The sequence below is a fragment of the Lissotriton vulgaris genome, chromosome 3_1, assembly GCF_964263255.1.
Source record: "Lissotriton vulgaris chromosome 3_1, aLisVul1.2, whole genome shotgun sequence".
NCBI lineage: Eukaryota > Metazoa > Chordata > Amphibia > Caudata > Salamandridae > Lissotriton > Lissotriton vulgaris.
The window spans coordinates 286043200-286067901 of NC_141689.1; positions in this window are offsets into that span (position 1 = coordinate 286043200).

Sequence of the window (24702 nt, forward strand, 5' to 3'; positions counted from 1 at the left end):
CAACAGTGTTTGGTTGAGTAGTATGACATCTTCAGGAGTATGAATCTTCGGATAGAGTTGTGTATCCTCTGCATACATGTGAAATTGGACGTTGGATGCTTGCAACAATTTATTTATTTTTTAAACTTATATGGCGCAACAGCTACCCAAAAAGGGTTTCCCGGCGCCTAAGAGCACAGCATCATGGTTTGAATAATATAGCAGAGGTCGTTCTAGGTTACTGATCGAACAACCAGGTCTTTATCTCTTTACGGAACCTGGAAAGACTTCCCTCCTTTCGTATGTGAAGTGGTAGTGAGTTCCAGATAGTGGGACCCTGATGGGCAAAGGATCTTCCTCCCATCCTGGAGAGCTTGAATCTAGGTACACAGAACTTTTCAGCTGATTGGGACCGTAGGTTTCTTGTTGGGATATAAGGATGAGCTAGTGTCTGAAGGTATTTAGGAGTGGTACCTGATTTGATTTTAAACATGTAGTTTAAAGCCTTAAATCTGATACGATTTTCCACCCTCAACCAGTGCAGTTCACGCAAGTAGGGGGACATGCTGGTGTTTTTAGGTATATGGCAAAGAAGTCGGGCAGCCGTATTTTGTACCAGCTGCAATCTTTTTAAGACTGCCTTGTTTGCCCCCAGATACAGGATGTTCCCGTTGTCAAGCCGGGATGTAATTAAGGCATTGACTACTGTTTTTTGCATAGGGGTAGGCAGCATCCACAGGATCTTCTTGAGCCACTTTATGATAGTGAAGCAGAGACCGACTACTTTGCTCGCCTGTTGCTTCATGGACAGTGTATTGTCCAGAATTACTCCCAAATTTCTTGCATGAGGCACTGGTGTAGGAAGATCACCCATCTGGGCAGGCCAGTGTGACGTACTCCAGAGCTCTGGCTGTTTGCCCAGAAGGATGGTCTCCGTCTTGTCTCCATTTAATTTCAACTGGTTAGTTGTCATCCAGTTGAAGATGTTTAGGAGACCATCTTTAAGAGAGGACGAAGATGATGCTTGGGCTTCAGACAATGAAAAGACAATTTGTGAGTCGTCTGCATAAGTCATAAAGGTGGGTCCCGCTTTTTCCACTAGATCTGCTAAGGGTCTAAGACAGTGGTTCCCAAACTTTTGACTTCTGAGGACCCCCATTGAGTTACCACAGAAATCCGGGGACCCCCAAGCAATCTGTAGGATTTACATTTCAAACATTAAAACAGTAATTTGAAAAAATAAACACACCTGTGCATACACAAAATTTACTCAAATTACTAAGGATTTTAGGGGCATGTTTACAAGCCCCTATCACCATAGAAACGTCACTATTTGAGATGTTCCCCTGGCGATAGGGACTTCGCCGTATTTACAAGGCAGCGTTAAGCCACGCAACATGGCTTAACGCTGCCTTGTAAATAAGGTCCCCATTCACGCAAGGCTTAGTGTGAAAGGGGTGGGCAGTGGGTGTTGCGGTGGGCGTTCCACCACAACACCCATTGATTTTGAGGACGCCCCCTATTTACAAGGGCAGGGAAAATAGGAGGCAGCACCAAAATTAAGACCTGGGAAAACCTGGTCTTAACTTGGCAAAACGAGGAGGAATGCTCTATTTCTCCTCGTTTTTGCTTTTTCCATGTGTGCTGCCTTATGCAGCACACATCGAAAAAGCGAAACGCCTTGGATTGTCTATGTTCAGGAAGGTGACCCTTCCTACACATAAACAATCTTTTTTTTTAAAATGACTTTCATGTGTGCTGTGTTAAGCAGCACACATAGAAGTTACAAAACAACATTTCAAGATTGTTTATGTACAGGAAGAGGGACCTTCCGGTACATAAACAATGTTCCTCTTCACGCAGACACCCTTGCACTATGGTGCAAGGGTGCCTGCATTGGCGCTACACTGCTAAGTGTAGCGCCAGCGCAGAAGGAAATGCAGGTCTGCACAATATTCTTGTAAATATGGTGCAGCCCTGCATTTCTGAAGTGGCGGAGCGTGTTGTTAAGCCAAGGAGGCTAACGACATTCTCCTCCACTTCTATTGTAAATATCCCCCTGAGTATTTTATATATTATTTTATGTTTTCCAAATCTGGGATAGTTAGACGCTGTTTTAAGAATGCAATTTAGCTAACAGATATAATACTGAGTTTAAAAATAGCATTTTATTTTCTTAGTACCTCTTTTGTATTTCTATGTTGATGAGGCTGTCATACTGTGATGCTCAGTTGACGTCAAATTGTATTCCTCCTTCTATTTTTGCAAAATTGCCCGGTTTTTGGTTTACAAAATATGGTCTCCCTGGTTGTAAACGATTCTTAAAAGGTCAGAGCAAGTACTGGCTGCCTTGCAAATGTAGGGCTGGGAGGATAGCAGAATATTTAACAGAAGCCACCAAGAGATGCGCCTGCTAATGATAGAAACATAGTAAATATGATGCAGTGTAAGAATTTTTGTGCAGAAGAAGCAATTTGAGCTTTTGAGACCACAAACAAAAATTCTACATTTTGAATTGTTCTTCCGACCCTGGCGAGCTGAGGTTTGTAGTGAAGAAATGCCCTTGACGTCCCAAATTCCTAACAGGTGTTGCATGGCGTTAGCATTTAGGTATACCTTACAATGCAACAACTAGGCCTGCAGCATAGAACATACTTTCTAATAAGGGACATCCAAATAGGCAAGTTGGATATTATAAAACAGGGAATCAAGAGAAAGTTTTGTGGTGGTCTTTTGATCATGAACAAGATCTAGGACTTCTTTCCTGAGAATCCTGTCTTTTTAGTACTTTAATTTAAATTCAGTTTTTTAAAATGCATGGTACATGTTCTTTGCAGTAGGTATATTAACCAACCCTGGTGCTACATTAGACAAGTCAAAGCTGCCACAGGGCAAAACTCTCATCTCTTTCCATCAGGTACTAAATCACTGATGTTATCTTGACACTTTCATTGTTGCTCGAAAACTGTTATTATACATGGAAATTTCAGTGCTTTTAAAACTGCAGCCTGCGGACCCCCTGGGAATGAGTCACGGACCCCTGGGGGTCCGCGGACCACAGTTTGGGAAACACTGGTCTAAGATATAGATTGAAAAAGAGCGGGCTGAGGATGGAGCCCTGTGGTACTCCATGAGGGGAGTTGAAATGTCCAGAGCATGCAGCGGCAGATGCTATTTGGTATGTACGTTGGCTCAAGAAGGATCTAATCCATTGCAGGGCAGTTCCACAGATTCCAATTTTTTCAAGCGGGGTGAGTAGCCTTTTATGCGACACAGTGTCAAATGCTGCGCTTAGGTCGAGTAAAATAAGCGCAACCGTATGACCGTCGTCGAGGAGTTTCTTGATGGTTTCATAGACTCCCAGCAGGGCAGTCTCTGTGGAGAAACCCGCTTGGAATCCTGACTGGGTAGGATGGAGAAGGGCGTTTTCATCTGAAAAAAGGGTAAGGGCTAAGTGTACATGTCTTTCCAGACATTTGGAAAAAGCTGGGAGGAGTGAGATGGGCCTATAGTTGGCTAGTTGTTTCGGGTCTGCTGTGGGTTTTTTCAACAGTGGGGTCACTATGGCATGTTTCCATAGGGTGGGAACTGTGGCCAACTCAAGGGATGAATTTAAAGTGTCTGCAATAATTTCAAGGGCGGGCGTGTCTAGTAGTTTTATTATATTGATAGGAATGGGATCCTGTGGACAGCCCGATCTAATCGACTTCATGAGGGAGATAAGAGTATCGATTGTAATGGGCGGCCATTGGACCACCGAACTCAAAAATTACCGCCCCATTTCGCTCCTTCCATTCCCGGCCAAAGTAATCGAGAAAGCTGTCAACAACCAGCTCGCCGCTTTCCTCGAAGCCAACAAATCCCTCGACTCCTCACAATCTGGCTTCCGAGCAAAACACAGCACTGAGACCGCCCTCATCGCAGCAACAGACGACATTCGAACTCTACTGGACAATGGAGACACAGTCGCCCTCATCCTCCTCGACCTCTCTGCAGCATTCGACACAGTTTGCCACAGCACCCTTTTACAACGCCTCAGTAACATCGGAATACAAGGAAAATCACTTGAATGGATCACCTCGTTCCTCACCGGAAGAACCCAGAGAGTCCGCCTTCCACCATTCAAGTCCGAGGCCACTGAAGTCATCTGTGGCGTACCACAAGGATCCTCACTCAGCCCCACCCTCTTCAACGTATACATGAGCCCCCTCGCGACCATCGCCCGCCAACACAACCTCAACATCATCTCTTACGCGGATGACACTCAACTGATCCTTTCTCTCACCAATGACCCCAGCACCGCCAAAACTAACCTACACGAAGGAATGAAAGAAGTTGCCGAATGGATGAAACACAGCCGTCTGAAACTGAACTCAGATAAAACAGAAGTCCTCATCTTAGGCACATCCCCCTCTGCATGGGACGACTCTTGGTGGCCGGAAGCCCTTGGAAAAGCACCCATCCCGACAGACCACGCACGGAACCTAGGCGTCATCCTGGATTCTTCACTCTCAATGAACAGACAAGTCAGCGCGTATCCTCATCCTGCTTCAACATTCTTCGCATGCTCAAAAAAACATTTCGCTGGATCCCTACCGAAACCAGGAAAACAGTCACCCATGCTCTGGTCACGAGCCGACTGGACTACGGAAACACCCTCTACGCAGGTACTACCGCTAAACTCCAGAAGAAACTCCAACGAATCCAAAACGCCTCAGCCAGGATCATATTAGACATCCCGCGCAACGAACACATCTCTGGTCACTTGAAAGACCTCCACTGGCTACCCGTCAATAAGAGAATCACTTTCCGACTGCTAACCCACGCACACAAATCACTCTACGACATCGCACCAGAATGCCTCAACTCACGACTGTCCTTCTACACCCCCTCCCGCCAACTACGTTCTTCCAGCCAAGCCCTCGCCACTGTACCTCGCATCAACAAGACCACCATGGGAGGCAGATCCTTCTCATACCTGGCTGCTAAAACATGGAACTCACTCCCCACTTACCTTCGCCTTACCCAGAACCACCTAGCCTTCAGAAAGCAACTTAAAACGTGGATATTTGACAAGTAATCCCCCTCCCCTTCCTAAGCGCCTTGAGACCCTCTGGGTATGTAGTGCGCTATATAAATTCTTTGACTTGACTTGACTTGACATTTATAGTCGGAGTATACTCCCATTTTTCCGTCGAAGTAGTGTCATGATTGTTCTTATCTATCTCAATAATTAATTTATCAATTTTATCAGAGAAAAATTGGGCTAGGTCCTGACATTGCTTCTCATTTAGAGGGCGTGATGAAGCTGTAGTCTGCACACCCGCAAGATCTTTGACCGTGTTAAACAAAGTTTTAGCTTTGTTTACAGCTCCCGTGATGGTATTGGCTACATACGTGGCACGTGCTTTTTTACATGCGGTATGGTAGAGATTTCTAGCTGTATTGTACCTAGTTTTTTTGTCAGGGTCGAAGTCTTTGCGCCATGCCCTTTCATGAGCCTTACATTTGTTTTTTTCCACTTTAAGTGCATCATTAAACCATGGGGCGGGAGGACAATGTATATTGCGCCTGGAATTGGGAGTGGGTAGACAGGACTCAGCCGCATTGGTAAGCGATAGTTGGGTGGCATTAGCAATACTTTCCATAGTTTGGTTCTTTTTAGGAGGGTTCATACTGAGTGCCATGTTAAGTTTATATATATCTAGGGATTTCCACAAGACAGTATGAGGTTCCATGAATAGATTGAACAGTGTGGGAGAGAGAGCGGACCCTTGTGGGACTCCAAGAGTTACTGGAACTGGTTTGGAGAAGGAGTTATTGACTTTGAATTTTTGGGTCCGGTTTTAAAGAAAGGAGGTAAACCAATTGAGCACTGACCCTGATAGGTTCAGTAGATCGGTCAGGTTCTCATGTTTGACTGTATCAAAGGCAGAGGAGAGATCTAGCAGGATGAGTAGGCATGAACCATTCTGGTCGAGTATTTGTAGCGCATCATCGATAATGTGAGTCATGGCTGTTTCGGTGCTATGCCCTGCTCTAAAGCCAGATTGGTGATTGTCAAGGAGGTTGAAGAGGTCAATATGTTTTGTCAATTGTTGGAGGATGCATTTTTCCAAGAGTTTGGATAGGGTAGGGCTATTCGAAATAGGTCGATAGTTGTTAAGATCCATCGGGTCAGCGGTGGTTTTTTTAGGATGGGTGTGACTTGCCCTATTTTGAGGACGTCAGGAATGCACCCTTGCTGTAGAGAGCTGTTGATGATCTTGGTCCAGAGCAGCAGGATCAGAGGGGTTGGATCTTTAACTGCGTTAGCAGGGAGAGGATCGGTGGTATGATTGGCTGGCTTGAGGGTGCTAAGAATCTTGCCTACAGCTTCTTCCGTGTATGGGTCGAAGGAAGACAACGCTGCATCATTTTTTAGTTGAAGTTTTGAGGATGTTTGTTGAAGCGGAGTTGGAGATGGAGATGAGGGAGGTATTCTTATATGAGGATAAGACTGTAGGACGTGAGGTCGTTGAGGAGATTCTTCTTGATGTTTTCTGTTTTGGTGTTAAAGAAAGCCGAGAATTCTTCACAGGTGGGTTGGGTGCCTGAGGTATCTTGTAGTTGTTTAGGTTCGTCTCTAGATTGTGATTTGATTAAATCAAACAATTTTTTTGGGTCTATTTCTTGCCTGATCTAGTTGGTGAGAGAAAAATTTGGCTTCAGTGCGTTTGATCTTTCTGTAATAGTCTTTTCTCTTCCTTCTTAGAGTTTTCAGGTGCTTGGCAGAAGGGACTGATCTCCAGAGACGTTCTGAGGTTCTAAGAGAGCGTCTGTCATCATTCAGCAGGTCATTGAACCAGGGTTTAGAGTTTTTAGAAGGCACTCTCTTTAGTTGTAGAGGAGCGGCTTCATTGATAACCGTAGTCATTGTGTTAAGATAATGATTGGTGAGGTCATTTACGGAGGAGAGGTCCTCCAGAGGCAGGAGTAGTTTATGTGAGTGAATGGGCAAAGTGTTGGGCTTGAGTTTTTTCGAATCTCTTTTCCAAATTTTAGGTTTAGCAGATTGGGCTGCAATAAGTTTCACTGTTTCCCTGATGAAGAAAGTAATGATGTAGTGGTCTGACCAATCACAGGGAAGGATGGAGTCAAGCTGGATAGAATTGTTTTTGGAAATTATTAAGTCCAGGATTACGCCTTTTTTGTGAGTGGGGCTGTTCCAGATTTGGGCGAGGTCAAGCGTGTCGATGAAGTTTTTGAGGCTGTTGACCGTTGGATCATCATTATCATTATTATTATTATGTTTCTTATATAGCGCCTGAATTGACCCCCGAAGGGGTATCTCCTCGCTTGCCTTGGGAACCTGTCCTGGCTTTTCCCTGTGAGATAGCCCCTACAGGGCATCCCCAAAGCCAGGCATCCCGCCGCGGGGGGGCCATTGTGGAGATTAAGCAAGCTTAATGCCCAGAGTTGCAGAGTGTGAACCCATGATTAGGTCAGGCACCGAAGGTGAGAATTATCAAGTCCATGGACATTTTGAGCTCAAGACCCTGCCGCGTCGGGAATTGAACCCTGGTCCCAGGTCTGACCTCTTCTTCAGGGTCTGCCTGCTCTAACCAGTGAGCCACACTTCTCCACATTCCAGTGGAGATTGAAATCGCCTAGAAATATTTGGGTGTTTTGACGTCCGATGGTTGTTGTGATCATTTCCATGAAGTGTTCAATGAAAGTCAGGTTATCACGCGGCGGATGATATAAGGTGTGAAGAGAGCAAACTGGCGTACCATTACTGGTGATGTCGATGTACATGTATTCACAAGAGGAGAAGGTGGGGGAAATGGCTCTAATTACTGATAGGTTGCTCCTATGTATGCAAGCTATTCCTCCCCCGACTTTTACACTTCTGTCAAGTCTGATCATGTCATATTTAGGTGGTACCAAAATGTCCAGAAGGGGTGAGGAGGATTCAGTAAGCCATGTCTCTGTTAGCACAATCAAATCAAGCTCATGAGAGATGATGAGGTCGACGACATCTACTGCGTGTCTAGCGGCCAATCTACAATTCAGGAGGGCGCATTTGAGAAGGGGTGTCGTGGGAGAAGGGGTGGGATCTGGTGTGAGTGTGATTCTTCTAAGGCTATTATCACTGATTCCTCTTTTGTTGTGAGTGGCGGGTCTGTGTGGATTGGAGGTGATAGCCCTAATCGTGTGTGTCGTGGCACTAGGGGAGATGAGAGGGGGATTATAGGAGAGTAAGAGGAAGCAAATGTCTTTCTACGAGAATGGGTTAGTGCATCGGATAGGGCGGGAAGGGAGATTGGGGGATGGCACGGAGTTCCATGAGAGGCGATGGTGCTTGGGAATATGTGAGATGTGCATAGAGGGGTAGCTTGACCTAGCATTGTACGTCGATCTGACATGCGTTGGTTGTCTAGCAATCATCTTTTTGACAGTGTGGAGTTCTTCTTTGATTTGTAGGAGTTCAGACAAAATCCTCTTTTGACTGATACTTTCCATTGTGTGTGAGGTAGGTCTAAGAAGAGTGGAGGGTGATGTTGCATGGATGGGTGGAGGGGCACTTAGTGTGGGTACAATAGGTGAAATGGATGGTTGTTGTTGGTAAGTAGCTGAAGTGGGTGTAGCTGAGAGCGGACAGAGGATAGAAGGGGGGGTGCGTTCAGGGTTGGTGTGGAGGAGAGCCGATGTGTGTGTCAGTATTCGTTCTGTGTGGTGCAGCTGGGATGTGATTGAGTGTGTTGGTGGTTGAGGCGTAGGGGGTTGGTTGGCAAGTAGGGGTTGATCTGAGGGTTGGTAGATAACGATGTGTTGGGGTGTGTCTTGGGGCGGGTCCGGATGAGGTGGGTGGAGGGTGGATGATGGGTATGTGTGTGCCAGTATTCGATCTGTGTGTTGGGGTCGGGGTGTGTATGAGGGTGTTGGTGGGTGGGGTGTAAGGGGTTGGGCGGGAGGTGAGGGATGAGCTGTGGGTTGGTATGTCGTGGTGGGGTGTGTGGGGGGGAAGGTATTCTGGGAGGTAGAGGATGGTGGGTTCGATGTAAGAGGGAGGTGGGAATGAAGTGGGCGGGGTGTGGATGGTGGGGATGTGGAGGAGGTGATATATGTGTTGGCCGAAGGGGTGGATTGGGTAGGGGGCGAGTGACGGGTTGAGGCAGGGGGATTGCATACATGATCTTTAATGATAGGGAAGATCTTCTCAAGTAAATTAAGATTGTGCTTTGTGGCTTGCATTAGGATTGTGCCATTATTATAGATAGAAATTGTTGCTGTAGCTTGGAAGAACTGTGAAGGTGCAATAGAGATAGCTAACCCATGTGTGGATTTTCTGGAGGAGGAGATCAAAAGTAGTGTAAGGAATGCTTTGTGCCATTGGGCTCTGCGTTTGGTGTGGAAAAGGATGTCGGTTGTAATGTGTCACTTGTACTGGGAAAAGTAGGGGTCAGCGAAGAGGGTTTCAGGATGCATGTTAGAACCGGAGGTCTCTGGTTGGCACAGGTATGCACTTGTGACAAGCAAGGACCCTCAGCTCTACGTCAGGGCAAGGGAACTACTCTTTTGAATGACCCCTGCTCACCCTCTAGGTAGTGTGGCGCGAGTAGACAAGGCTAATCCTCAGGGCGATAGTAAGTTAAGCATTCATGAACACACACAATATACCCACTGACCCACCACAAATGGACACCAGTCGTATGGTTGTATCAAAAATACGTATACTTTATATAAAAGATAGATTCAAGCAGGATTATCACAAGACCGGAATATTGTTTAGCAAATCGAGGTCACCAGATTACAATAGGCAAACTTAGTCTTTCAATGTTCGTTGTTCAGCAAGGTACGATGACAGGAAAATAAGAATGTTGTGGACCCTGGATCCGATATGAACTCGAGACGGAGTTCAAGTGTACCTTGCGGGTGGAAGTCTGAGGCGTTTGAGGCGCGGCTACTTGTGAGGGCGGACCCCGAACGAGGCCGACGGTTCTCCAGAGGATCTCTCCGGCTCAATCCCCCTCGAGGAGCGAGGTGAAGGAGCTAGACTGTGGAGGGTTGCAGCGATCCGGTATCAAGACAGCTCACGGGGTGAGGCGCCGTTCAGGCCTGCGGGCATACTACTTCTTAGCACGCAGGTTCTGACTCGTGGATCTGTGAGGGGTGTTGAGTTCTCAGGCAGACGGGTGCAGCACCAGGCTTCCGGTACCACAGTACGAGGAGGCCTTTCTTGAGGTGCGGCACGAGTCTTGGTATGCAGGAGTGCAAAGCGAGACAGTCAGGTACTTTACGACATCCGAGGCTATGAGATGCTCTCCGTGCAGATTCCGGCTGTAGAAGATGAGAGGTGCGAAGCTCGCTCCGTAAGCGGCGAGGTGACAGGAGAGCAGGCGGCCCGGCACTGAAGCGGAGAGTGGCTCAGGAATGAGCGGGACTCTCTACAGCGGGGCGACCAGGCTCCGAGCTGTCACGGCCTGGGAGAGGGCGAAGGCACCCGAGTCACAACTCTGGCGAGGGAATAAGAACTGAGGCCCAACAGCAAACGGGCACAAGCAGATAGAACTCAATGGTCCTGGGGTTCCGTTCAGGGGGCAAGCTCTTAATCAAGCCCTTGGAGATCGTTTCAGGCACAAGTCTACAAAGTCCTCTCTGGTCCTTTCCTCTCCGTTCTCAGCAAGGCACCACTGCAGGCCAGTCTTACAGGATACAGACTGCTTTTCGTCCTTCAGCTTCTCTTGGTCCTTCTAGTCAGGCAGAGGTTCGTCGTGGTCAAAACTGGATCTCAAAAAGATGGAGCAGGCAGCTCCCAACAAAGGAGAAGCCACCAGGCGTCCATGGGCTGGACAGGGCCCAGGGAGGCAAGCCTTCCCCCGGGCCCAAGCAGTTTCAAGTTGGCAAACAAGAACCTGAACATTTTAGAAGAGGTCACAGCCTCCCTTTATACACGAAATTCCTTTGTCTACAGGTGCAGGGTGGGGGAGAAACCAGTCGCAGCTGGTTTTGGAGTGCTTTGTTTTCCCCAGCCACCCTTTCCAATCACCAGGCAGGCTAGGGTCATCAGACGCACCACAGGGGGCGGAGCCAGCATTGTGTGGGAAAAGCCCGACCCTATTCAGGACCCAAGTGCAGCCCCTCCCTCACATCAGCAGGTTAATCTCTCCATTCACCACCGGGGCAGACCCACACAGACTCCTGGAGCCAGGCTCACCAGCCAGCTCCAGCCAATCACGCGCCTGCACGCTCGCTGCACACATACATCCATGTCTAGAAGTGGCACTTCCACACTAGACACATACACGCCGCATATACCATTGTGCAGCATTCAATCTCACGAGTTCACACATATCAAACTCGAACCTTCACTCCCCACGCATCAGGAACTACCAGGGACACAGACATTCCCCATGCATTCCTATGGGAGGGCAGGCCAACCTTACTCCAGGCACTCAGGGTGCGCACGCACTTTCCACTGGGACCCAGGGAAAGTGCGCAGAAATCAGGAATCACTAATACAATGTCACAATCAAAAAGCAAAAAGTTCCGGGGTGAACCTGCCAGAAGGGCCAAGTCCAGCACAACCCCCTTCCAGCCAAAACGCAGGTAGGCCAATCACCACTGTGATGACTCCCCTGCTTTGGGCGATCCACGGACGCGGGCCAGCACTGCAGGGACACCCTCTGGTTCTACGCCCTGTTGTTCCGCTTTCTTCAACCTCTCTGGGAGATCCTCCTCAAATGACCTATTGGTACAGCCTAGTCCCCCGACCTGACATTCCCTTCTGAAACATTCCAGGCCCTGACACTGGGTTTCGGGCACCTGGAGACATGCAGTCCCACCCACTCCTTCTCCTCTTGAGACAGGACGTGAGCCCCTACACCGAGACCTAGCTGGGCTACACTAAACTTCTTCCACCACACTGGGCTGGAAGACACCTCAGCCGTTCCTTTTGGAATCACTCCATCCCCTACGCCTCTCTCTTCCCAGAACATTACCAACTCCAAACATCTGTCTTTAAACAGACCACAGAAATCAAAAGCAGGCTCCCTTGTCTGCAGACGTTCTTGGGAAAATTTCAACACACTGGACTTCGGTAACTGAGCAAAGCAAGAACACACAACTATTCAGCAAGCTCCCCAAAGAGAAATCACACCATTCATCCACACACGCCCCTCCCAGACTGGTAAGGCAGTTTCTACCACCCTTGATTGCTCAACCTGACCACACGTGACACAGGTACCATCACCCCGGGAACGGGATGGGGAACACATGCACCGGACACATTCATGCTGCCACCACTGGATCCCACCCTTCCTGGGGAATCCAGAAAACACTCTGCACTTAGGGGGATGATCCACCCTCCCGAGCTCGGAACGCCTAACTTAAAGTGCACAAGATACACATTTCTACAGAAATGACATTTAGAATAAACTGAGAAACAATAATCTCTTTGCTTCGTTACAGGTCTGCTCTCACTACGTGGTGATCAATAATTCACTGTATATGAATCATAAATGCAAATCCAAAAATCCTCACCGCTGGTACCAATGTTAGAACCGGAGGTCTTTGGTTGGCACAGGTATGCACTTGTGACAAGCAAGGACCCTCAGCTCTACGTCAGGGCTAGGGAACTACTCCTTTGAATAACCCCTGCTCACCCTCTAGGTAGTGTGGCGCGAGCAGACAAGGCTAATCCTCAAGGCGATAGTAAGTTAAGCATTCATGAACACACACAGTAAACCCACTGACCCACCACAAATGGATACCAGTCGTATGGTTGTATCGAAAATACGTATACTTTATATAAAAGATAGATTCAAGCAGGATTATCACAAGACCGGAATATTGTTTAGCAAATCGAGGTCACCAGATTACAATAGGCAAACTTAGTCTTTCAATGTTCGTTGTTCAGCAAGGTACGATGACAGGGAAATAAGAACGTTGCGGACCCTGGATCCGATATGAACTCGAGACGGAGTTCAAGTGTACCTTGCGGGTGGAAGTCCGATGCGTTTCAGGCGCGGCTACTTGTGAGGGCAGACCCCGAACGAGGCCGACGGTTCTCCAGGGGATCTCTCCGGCTCAATCCCCCTCGAGGAGCGAGGTGAAGGAGCTAGACTGTGGAGGGTTGCGGCGATCTGGGATCAAGACAGCTCACGGGGCGAGGCGCCATTCAGGCCTGCGGGGCGTACTATTTCTTAGCACGCAGGTTCTGACTCGTGGATCTGTGAGGGGCGTTGAGTTCTCGGGCAGACGGGTGCAGCACCAGGCTTCCGGTACCACGGTACGAGGAGGCCTTTCTTGAGGTGCGGCATGAGTCTTGGTATGCAGGAGCACAAAGCGAGACAGTCGGGTACTTTATGACGTACGGACCGTCCGAGGCTATGAGATGCTCTCCATGCAGATTCCGGCTAGAGAAGATGAGAGGTGCGAAGCTCGCTCCGTAAGTGGCGAGGTGACAGGAGAGCAGGCGGCCCGGCACTGAAGCGGAGAGCGGCTCAGGAATGAGCGGGACTCTCTACGGCGGGGCAACCAGGCTCCGAGCTGTCACGGCCTGGGAGAGGGCGAAGGCACCCGAGTCACAACTCTGGCGAGGGAATAAGAACTGAGGCCCAACAGCAAACGGGCACAAGCAGATAGAACTCAATGGTCCTGGGGTTCCGTTCAGGGGGCAAGCTCTGGAACAAGCCCTTGGAGATCGTTTCAGGCACAAGTCTACAAAGTCCTCTCTGGTCCTGTCCTCTCCGTTCTCAGCAAGGCACCACTGAGGCCAGTCTTACAGGATGCAGACTGGTTTCCGTCCTTCAGCTTCTCTTGGTCCTTCTAGTCAGGCAGAGGTTCGTCGTGGTCAAACCTGGATCTCAAAAAGATGGAGCAGGCAGCTCCCAACAAAGGAGAAGCCGCCAGGCGTCCAGGGGCTGGGCAGGGCCCAGGGAGGCAAGCCTTCCCCCGGGCCCAAGCAGCAGCACGCCCCTGGTAGTTTCAAGTTGGCAAACAAGAACCTGAACATTTTAGAAGAGGTCACAGCCTCCCTTTATACACGAAATTCCTTTGTCTAAAGGTGCAGGGTGGGGGAGAAACCAGTCGCAGCTGGTTTTGGAGTGCTTTGTTTACCCCAGCCACCCTTTCCATTCACCAGGCAGGCTAGAGTCATCAGACGCACCACAGGGGGCGGAGCCAGCATTGTGTGGGAAAAGCCCGGCCCTATTCAGGACCCAAGTGCAGCCCCTCCCTCACATCAGCAGGTTAATCTCTCCATTCACCACCGGGGCAGACCCACACAGACTCCTGGAGCCAGGCTCACCAGCCAGCTCCAGCCAATCACGCGCCTGCATGCTCGCTGCACACATACATCCATGTCTAGAAGTGGCACTTCCACACTAGACACATACACGCCGCATACACCATCGTGCAGAATTCAATCTCACGAGTTCAGTGGCGTCACTAGGGGGGTGCGGGGGGTGCGGACCGCACCGGGTGTCACCCCATTTGGGGGTGACACCAATCCACACTGACTTCGACTACCTGCTTTAGTGCAAGAAGCGCACCACGGCACGGTCACCACCCCGGCCCGTACCTGATCGCACGTGCACCATCAGCCATCTGCATTCTGCACGGATGGGTCACAGTCACACAACGAAGGGTTTGCTATTGTTCTGTGAGTGTGACGAAACCGAAGCTGAACCCAGTTATGCTTATACCAGGCAATGGCATGAGCAGCGGCGTTGTTGTTCAGACTTTCAGTTTCACTTGCCCAGCAGTTTGGGTCCCAGGGCCGTCAATCTTAGCCATACTACCAATGACGTGACGGCCCTGGGACAGCCCCCGCGCGCTGTGCGCAACTGCTGCTCTTAGCCTCTGACGTGTCACGCCGGTCACGCTCTAGCCAAGGAGAGTGCGTGCGCAGTGGTGCGACTGTGCGTCGTGAGAATAAAGAAAATTAATACCGACGCGACGACGACGACATCAGAGGCCACCGGCCCGACTCCAGCACTATCTTTTGCTGTGTCTCTCCCCTTCAAATTCGGAACGGTGAGAGTCTGCTGTCACTAGTAGAGAGAGAATAGTATCATTTTATTTTATAATATACTGATTGGCGACTGCATGTCTATGAAGTAAGTAGTAGTAAGTTAAAAATGTGGCAGTGCAGTGGCACACAGGAAATGAAAACACGGCCCTGAGGGCCCTCTCCGGGCGGGTTCACCGCCAGCCAGGCTCAAGCTGGCTTTCTAATTCTTCCTATGCCCCACACATGTCCTTTTCGAGTCAGCCCAGCCCATCACCCACCCCCCAGCGCTTCCAGTGCCTTTATTGCCAAATTTGCCAAACATAGCAAAATTGCATTATATCAGAAAGCGTGCGGCCAGTTTCAGCTCCAAGGAACCATCACTGCTTCAAAAGCACAGACATTAGTGGCCAACCAGCCAGTAAAGAACTCTGGCTGCAATGGACGAACAAACAAAAGGGAAAGAACTGCTCCAAGTGCTGCGGAAAACCCGCTTTTCCCAAGGAATGTCTGACCACAAGTTATAGGTGACACTTTACACGTGAGGTTTTTTGTGAGAGTCAAACACACATAGGAGTCAAAATATCCCATTTTTTTACTTTGATCTGTTAACCTCTCACAAAGTGATTATATATGTGGAACATCCTGATTCGGCATTTAAGTTCTTGTCTTGAAAGGTTACCAATACCAAAACCACAGGTAAGGAGATCTCAAGACCTCGTTAAAAGATTGTATTGGTCCAGATAATAGTTCTGCCTCTGTTTTTGCAATAGACCTGCGCCAAAATACAGAGCAAAGTAGTGCAGGATGCTCAGAATTACAATGTGTGACGAGTTCACACATATCAAAATCGAGCCTGCACTCCCCACGCATCAGGAACTACCAGGGACACAGATATTCCCCATGCATTCCTATGGGAGGGCAGGCCAACCTTACTACACGCACTCAGGGTGCGCACGCCTTTTCACTGGGACCCAGGGAAAGTGCGCAGAGACCAGGAATCACTAATACAATGTCACAATCAAAAAGAAAACGTTCTGGGGTGAACCTGCCAGAAGGGCCAAGTCCAACAATGCAGTTTCAGGAAGTTATGTTTGAAGCGTTTACAGGGTCTTTGTGAGAGGTGAGGAGTGTAAATGATATTGAAATTATGTGTGCCTAGGGGTTCCATGTTACGTGTAGAGCAAAAGATAGGAGTGTGGGTGCATAGGGTCGTCGTGGGATAGGTTGTGTGAGTCCGGGACTTAGGTTGTGTGAGTCCGGGACTTAGATGAGGTGATGGTGATCAAATCCACTACATTACATAATATAACCATATAAGCATAAAAAGACTATATCGCCAATATTCGCCTTGCGTTCCAACAGACAGTTGATAGTTCTTAGAATGCGTCTTTGAGTCCTCTATTAAAGGTTCAGAATTTGAAGCTTAGATAAGTTAAGAGGGTGGTCGGGTAAGATCCTTGTAGCGGAGTCGTTCCAAGGTGGCCCCCGCCTTGGTAAGAACCTCCTAGACCACAGTGTAGTCCTATGTTTTTTTCCATTGACTGTGGATCTCCTGGTGTAGTCTCATTTCAATTTCCATGTAACCTTTGAGAGGCCTTTAGTCTGATAAGCTTTTAGTCCTTTCTCTATTGTGATGCTTTTAGATTCGGGTCCACCTGGCTTGCTATGAGTGACCAATAAAAGGGGGAGTGCCATTCTCTCTTGTTTTTGTGGAGGACAGCCATTTTAGCCATCAGTGCCCCAATGACGATGTCAGCCATGCTAGTATACACAGCAATACTCAGTAGAGTAGTTAAAAACATGTAGAGGTGCAATGATCAACATGTTACCACAGTGGATGTTGTTATAGACGATAAGATCTGGCTGTAAGCCAGGTCAGGGCCAACCGATAATTCTCTGAATTGTGTGGTCACAAGTTGTATTGCGTGACAGATCTTAAGACCCAGGTTGAGATAATGGAGAGCGGGAGATCGGAAATCTCCACGTTTTCAGCGTTAAGGCCGTGTAAACCATTACCAAGGTCCCCCTTTCCTTGAGTGCAAACACATTTATAGCTATAGGTAACAAGTGGTGGATGACATGCTTAGAATCCACCTCCTACCTGCTAAAGATCAAAAATATTTGTATGACCAACTTAGCGTTCCATCTTTCTTAGTCCAGTAAATGGAGTACTATTAAATTGAGTGATAGTAGCCTTTGTTATTTGCAACACTTAGAACAGGCATTGGCATAGTCAATAGGCCTCGCTTTTGGGACCTTATGTGTTTATCCTGAAGTTTTGGCTATGTTGTAGAGCATTGTGGCTGATGTGCATTATGTTGAAAAGTTATACTGAAAAGTGTTAAGCATTTTTGTTACTTTTATAAAAACCAAGACAACATTATATATAACTGAACAACATGATTAAAACAGATTTTAACATAAAAAATGTTTTTATTTTTTCATACATATGTGGTACAGTGGTATTATGTGGAGTGTATTTGTTGCATTGAATAGAATGTAATTATGTGACGTGTACTTATGTGGCACTAAGTGTTATTATATTGAGTGTTGCATTAAGTAGAGTGTAATTATGTGGCGTGTAATTATGTGGCCCTGAGTGGTATGTGGAGTGTATTTATTTTGCATTGAGTGTAGTGTAATTATGTGGTGTGTAATTATGTGGTACTGAGTGTTATGTGTAGTGTATTCATGTTGCATTGAATAGAGTGTAATTATGTGTTACTTAGTGGTATTATGCAAAGTGTATTTATGTTGCATTGAGTATAGTATAATTATGTGGTGTGTAATTATGTGCCACTAAGTGGTATTATGTGGAGTGTATTTATGCTGCATTTAATAGAGTGTAATTGTGATGTGTAATTATGTGATACTGAGGGTTATGTGGAGTGTATTTATTTTGCATTAAGTATAGTGTAATTATGTGGCGTGCTATTACGTGGCACTGAGTGATATTATGTGTTTTGTATTTATGTTGTATTGAGTATAGTGTAATTATGTTGCATGTAATTATGTGGCACTGAGTGGTATTATGTGGGATGTATGTTGCATTTAGTAGAGTGTAATTAAGTGGCATGTAATTATGTGGCAGTGAGTGGTATTATTTGGAGTCTATGTTGCATTGAGTGCAGTATAATTATGTAGCATATAATTATTTGGCAATGAGTTGTTTTATGCGGAGTGTTTTTGTGTTGTATTGAGGAGAGTGTAATTATGTGGAGTGTGGAGTGGAGTGTGTGTTGCGTTTAGTGGAGTGTAATTATGTGGTGTAATTATGTGGTTTTGGGTGTTGTTATGTGGTGTGTATTTATATTGTATTGAGTAGAGTGTAATTATGTGGCGAAGTATTACGTGGCACTGAGTGATATTATGTGGATTGTATGTATGTTGTATTGAGCAGAGTGTAATTAGGTGGCATGTAATTATTTGGTAAACAACAAGGGGACAATAAATTGATAAAGGTCCACCATACTTGCCCTGGGTAGAACTAGAAGACAAAAGAGGTACGGTGTTTCTGGGTGGCTATTTGGCCACCTGGTGAGTACTCAGAGTGGTGGGGAGTTGGGAATACCTCCTTTCGGAACTAGGACCCTCACACACCCAGCAAGCTAGGTGTCATGCTTCATCATATGGGTCTGTTCCTCGTCGAGCCGGCGCTGCAATGCTTGATGGGCACCCATAAAGGGGCTCTTTATCGGAGATCTTTTGTTCCTTGCTGTATAGGTGCCGTGGGTGTGAGGGGCCTGGTAAGATGTAGATGTGGTGTGTGGGTTAAAACAGGTAAGGGAATCCTCTATAAATATTTTTATTCTGGAGAGGTCACAATCTGATTAAAAAGTAAAAAGAAGAAGGAGGGTGACTATTTTGTTTTAATCTGACAAAAATTACGCTCTACCCCTTAGTGGTCAACATGTTTCTCGCCTATAAAATGTCTCTAATAGATCAGGTGGCGATTCCTCAGGACCTAGTGACTAAATGAAAACTATCTACAGTGTGTGGTGTTGTTCTACATACCACTTCTTCTCTCGGTAGGACGTTGCCCCGGAGATAAGCAGCCAACCTAGCGTACAAACAAAAAGGATCAAAAAACCAAATGGAGATATTGGTACATGGTCCTATTAATTTCAGTGGGTGTGTTTCACTGTACACAACCTCTTTAAATTTATACAAGTGATAAAAACAACGTGATTTCATGCATATCACATTCTAAGTGTGCCTTCATTTGTATTTAGAATATAAAAACCTCTGTGTTACCATTTAGAGTAATTGAACATCATGGTGAGTGTCTTTTACCTTGGCCGAATTTAGACAATTTGACTTTATTGGGGGATACAGAATCAATCAAATCAAAACAGAGATTATAGTATTGAATACTGGAGTTGAGGTTTTGCCAGATAATTTGAAACGATACAGAAAAGGGGGTGGTGATGAACAGAGTGTCTGAATTAAGCAGACCACTCTTACCCAGTCCAAAGATCAGGGCTTGATCCATCACCGTTATTTATCTCACTGCACCATCCCAGCTCAGAACCTGGCTATATGCAAATCAGTCTGTCCCTGGCCCAGTGCATCATGGGAACAGGGCAGACTAAACTACCAAGCTAATTCTTCACCAGAAAGGAGACAAGCTACCGGGGACCGGTTTCTGGCATTTCAGCTGTCTTGATGGTGCAGTGAGAAAGGGACACGTTTAGGTTTTGCGCCGGTGGCGCACCCCTCACTGGCGCTGCATTGGCAGCGTGCCCTGACATTCTGGACACAGGGCTCTTAGTCCCTTTATTAGATGGGAGCTGGTATGTGATTTTATTTAGGCGCAATGTGATTATCTATGTGATGGTAATTACCTAATGTGGGATTTGCGCGATGTGATGTGGTGCTAGGAAATGTAATGCATTTAATATGATTACGCACCTTGATCTTACACCTTTGAATGTTTTTAGGCATCATGTGTTTTTGCGCTATTGAGTTGTGGTCTGGCACCTCTGAATGTTTTCATGCATCATGTGTCTTCCTTTTTCTTACACCTCTGAATACGTTTTTGATGCATCATGTACCTTGTCTTACACCGCTGAATGTATGTTTTATGCATCATGTGTTTTCCTTCCCTACACCTCTGAATGTTGTGATGCATCATGTGTAATGTGTTCTTGCTTATACCCCTAATTGTATTGTGATACTTAGGTGGTTGTTCTTTCTAGTACAGGTGCTCCTAGTGAGGTCCTGGTTCACTGCGGGACATTCTCCTAAGGTGTTTAGGGTTGCGCAGGTGGTACTTACCTGTTACAAAACACACTACTTAGGAGAGGGTCTAAGGGCTAGTTTTATGACTCTACACTGAATACATGCCCCACTCATGAAGTAACAACAACAAAAGGTATCCAGGAGTCACGACTAAGTGTTTTAACTCGAGACTTACCACTATGTGACTTAAAAGAGTAGACTGTGTGTTCAAGTATAAACCAGCATTCAGTATGCAACTTGGGCAGGAATTTTTCCCATCAGTTGCCATCAGGTCCCATCAGTTGCCGCTCTGTACCACCACTATAGTGGTGGTACAGAGCGGCAACTGATGGGAAAAATTCCTGCCCAAGTTGCATACTGAATGTTGGTTTATACTTGAACACACACAGTCTACTCTTTTAAGTCACATAGTGGTAAGTCTCGAGTTAAAACACTTAGTCGTGACTCCTGGATACCTTTTGTTGTTGGTACTTACCTGTTACCAGTGGTTACTGGTTGTGTGCTATATTTGCTAATTTGTGCTACAGTGATTTTATATCCTATATTCTATGTTCTAGAAGTGCTATTTCTACTAAGTGCTGATTTGGACTGTGGCCCATGTGGCCCTGTCTTGTAAATAATCCCTTGTGAATATTGCCCGTGCCAGTTGGCACAATGTACATGTGTGATTACTATATGATGTGTTTTGACAATACAAAAGTTATTTTTATATAACCTTGTGTGGAGTTCCTTTTGTGGTGTGCCTAGGATGTTGTTGCTGTTGTGTGCTGGCGCAAATGCTTTACACATTGCCTCCGGGATAAGCCTGTCTGCTCGTGCCGAGCTACCAAGGGGGTGAGCAGGGGTTATCTTGGCGTGTGACTCCCTTGCCCTGACTAGAATGGTGGTTTCTGCCTGGCTTTGGTGTCAGCCTTATCCAACCAGCAATAGCCAGTTCTAACTTTGTTGGACAGCGGTGAGGATTAGGACTTGTGTTTGCGCAGTGCCACAGCGACAACTGGCTACATTACAAAACTCTGCATTTTCTAGATAGTCACATGTTTGGGATTATTGTTTATGATTTTGTTTTTCCTCAAGAGTGTCATTTTCAGATGGTGTTCCTGCGCTTTTATGTTTAGTGGCAGATGAGAGAAAATGACAGGGCTGGATGCCAGTAGAGGAGGAGGTTCCCATAGATAAGGAATCCCTTGCTGGGTCCAGTGCCCAATCCCTGTTCCTGCCCCTGTGTGGGTAGATGGAAGAGAGGGAGTGTGGAGGAGAAATGGCTAGCTCGGGAGGGTGGTTATCCCCTGAGTGTAGTGTGTGTGTCTGGATTCCACAGTGAAGTAGGATCCAGTGGTGGCAGCTAAAATGTGTCCAGTGCGTGAAGTCCCATTCCCAGTTCCCAGAGTATGGTGCCTAGTGCTCAGTAAGAGGGGTAAAGGTTGAGAGTCAGGGGCAGTGAGGAACTGTCTCACCAGTCTGGAGGGGGAATGTGTGAATGAGTGGTGTGTTGAACTAGAGGAGTTGGTGTGAGTCTTTTTTGTAATAAAAGGAGCTTGCACAGGAGGTGTACCTCTGGTGGTGTGCAGGAGGTCCTGCAGAGGCACTGGATGAGAAGGTGGACGTCTGGCGGTGTGCTAGATGTCTTGCCGAGGCATTAGGGAGTGAATCTAAAAGTAGTGGCTTGTGTATCTGATGATCCTGTGTAGGGGCAGAGGTTCATGTGTAGCCCAGCTAGGTCCCAGTAGGATGATAGGGGTGTAGGGGCTCACGTCCTGTCTCAGTGGAGGCGGAGTGAGTGTGGGACGGTGTGTCCCACGTTGGCCCGAAACCCTGTCTCAGGGCCTGGAGGGTTCCCTAAGGGAGCGCCAGGTCAGGGGCCTAGGCTGTACTTACAGATCATTTGAGGAGGATCTTCCTGTGTCTAGAGGACGGGGAGTGTCTGTAACCAGAACTCAGGCGGTCCTGGTGTTGGGCAGTACCACTCCTAAGTGGAGGGTGCAGAAGTCCTGGTTCGCTGGGCATTTGACAGTCTAGAGTGCTTGATCATTTGTGGGGCCTCTGGAGGTCGTTCTCCGAGGAGGGGGGAGGCCAGGTTCAGGTTCAGCCTGACCTGGAGGGAAGGGCATCTGTACTCAGTGTCCTGACCGGTTTTGGCTTCCAGGGGTGCCGCTCCAAGGTGAGAGGGTGGAGAACTCTGGAAGGGGGTGCAGAGGGACAGTGTACTTCTGACCCCGGTGCAACCTGAGGGTTTAGATCCTAGGTTGGGAGATTAGGAAGCTTCCAGGTCAAGAGGAATCTCTACCAAAGTGGATCAGCTGAAGAGAGGGGGCTGCCCTTGATGTGTGATCTGGGGCCTCACCTGCAGTTTGTTGTTTCCACTAAGGTAGAGGAAAGGGGACTTTGCTGTGTGCTGTGTCCCCCCACCTGCTTGAAAGGGGACTTTGCTGTGTGCTGTGTCCCCCCACCTGCTTGAAGAGGAACTGTGCTGTGTGCTTTGTACCTCAGAAGTGAAATAGTTTCCAGGTGTTAGACCAGTGATGGAGTGAGGTCCTGATCTGGTAGGAGAATTGTGTTCTGGTGAGTGCTTCCCTGTGAGGGTGCGGAAACCCAGAAGTAGAGGTAGGGTGGGGCATTCTTGCCCGTGACCTCAGGTCAGCCTGAGGGTATGGTCCCTAGGTTGAAGGATCAGTGGTAGTTGTACCTACACTGAGAGGGAGAGTGGAGAATGGCTATTGTGTACCAGGGGTTACTGCCCCCGCTCTGTGAAGTGGTCAGGACCTGTAACATTTGGATGGCCTAGGGCCTGGTCCTGGCCGTGGATGACTAGAGAGTACCAGTGGGATATCCTTGTTGTGCCAGAGAGCTCTTGTTGAGAGAAATACATGTGGGTTCAGAGTGGCGAAAAACCAGAGGGTGTCCCTGCCGTGCGGGCCTGTGTCCGTGTTTTGTCGCCCAAAGCAGGGAAGCCCATCAGTGGAGTGATTGGTCTACCCTGCGTTTTGGCTGGAAGGGGTTGTGTTGGACCTGGCCCTTTTTGGCAGGTTCACCCCAAAACTTTTTGCTTTTTCCTAGCCTGTTTCTGTGACCTGGTGTTGGTGATTTTAGGCATCTGCACACTTTTTCACTGTGGTACAGTGTAAAGTGCGTGAGCTCTCTGTGTATGTGTGGTGAGTGACCTGCCCTCCCATAGGAATGAATGGGGACTATGTATGCCCATGGTAGTTCCTGATGTGTGGGGAGTGCAGGGTCGAGTTTGGTATGTGCGAACTCGTGAGATTGAATGCTGCGCAATGATATATGCGGCATGATTGTGTCTAGTGTAGAAGTGTCACTTTTAGAAGTTGGCCTATTTGTGTAATTTGTGCCTGGCGGGTGATTGGCTGGAGCCTGGCTCCAGGAGTGAGCATGGGCCTGCTTGTGGATTGACTGTCTGGTTTGAGGTCCTGAATGGGGCTGGGTTTTCCCTACACAATGCTGGCTCCACCCTCTGGGGTGCGTCTGATGTCCCTAGCCTGGCCAGTGAAAGGAATTCCCTATAACCAGTTCTAGCTGGTTCTCACACAGCCTGCACCCTGCTAGACAAAGGATTTCTCTGTATAAAAAGGGGCTGTGTCCCCTTACAAAATGTTCTTGTTTCTGACTTGAATCCTGCCAGGGGCGTGCTGCTGCTTGGGATCAGGGGAAGGATTGCCTCCCTGGGCCCTGTCCAGCCCCTGGATACCTGATGGACTGCTGGAGGACTTCTTCCTGGGGGCCCTTTCTGCCTGGCCTGAGGATGGCTGGGAGACTTCACTTGCCCTAGAAGCCTTGTCCTGTAATGCCATGCAGCTGCTGGGATCCTCCTTGCTGTGGGGGTCCTTTCTGGGGCGTTTTCGTGATTTCTGGGCTCCCCAGCGCCTTGTGGGCGCTTTATCCTGATTCCTGGGCAGAGCACTGTCGTTTTCCCGAGGGAAGCGCTCCTGGCCTTTGTTCCCCTGAGCTTGCAGGTGCCGATATGTGCTATGTTTTATTTACGGGTGCCACCCCATTTATTTAATTAATTATCGGATGCCCACCCCGTTTCTCCTATTATTTTATCTACCGAGGGTGCCCACCCCTCCTTATGCCGGAGAAATCACCGCCGCGGCCCTCCCCGAAACCGGAAGTCAGGCATCTTCTGCCAGGACGGGGGCGGGGCATGCAATCCGGCAGGAAGTCCCGCCCGCCGCCACCAGCCCGAGGAAGAGGAAATGTGGGCTGTTGCGGGGCTCCCGTGTGCTGAGGGAGACCCAGGAAAAGAAGAGGAGCATGGCGGCTGGTCGTCGGGGCTCCCATGTGCTGGAGGGAGCCCCGGGAGAAGACGTGCAGCCGGTCGTCTTGCGGAGGGGGGCGGGAGGTGCAATGCCGGTGCCTGCCCCTCCGCGCTGCTCGCCTGAGATGCCCGCCACCAAGAGAGGGAGACCGGAGATGCCTGCCTGCCCGCCCCGCCTGCCAGAGTGAAGAGGCCGGCTGGAGCGATG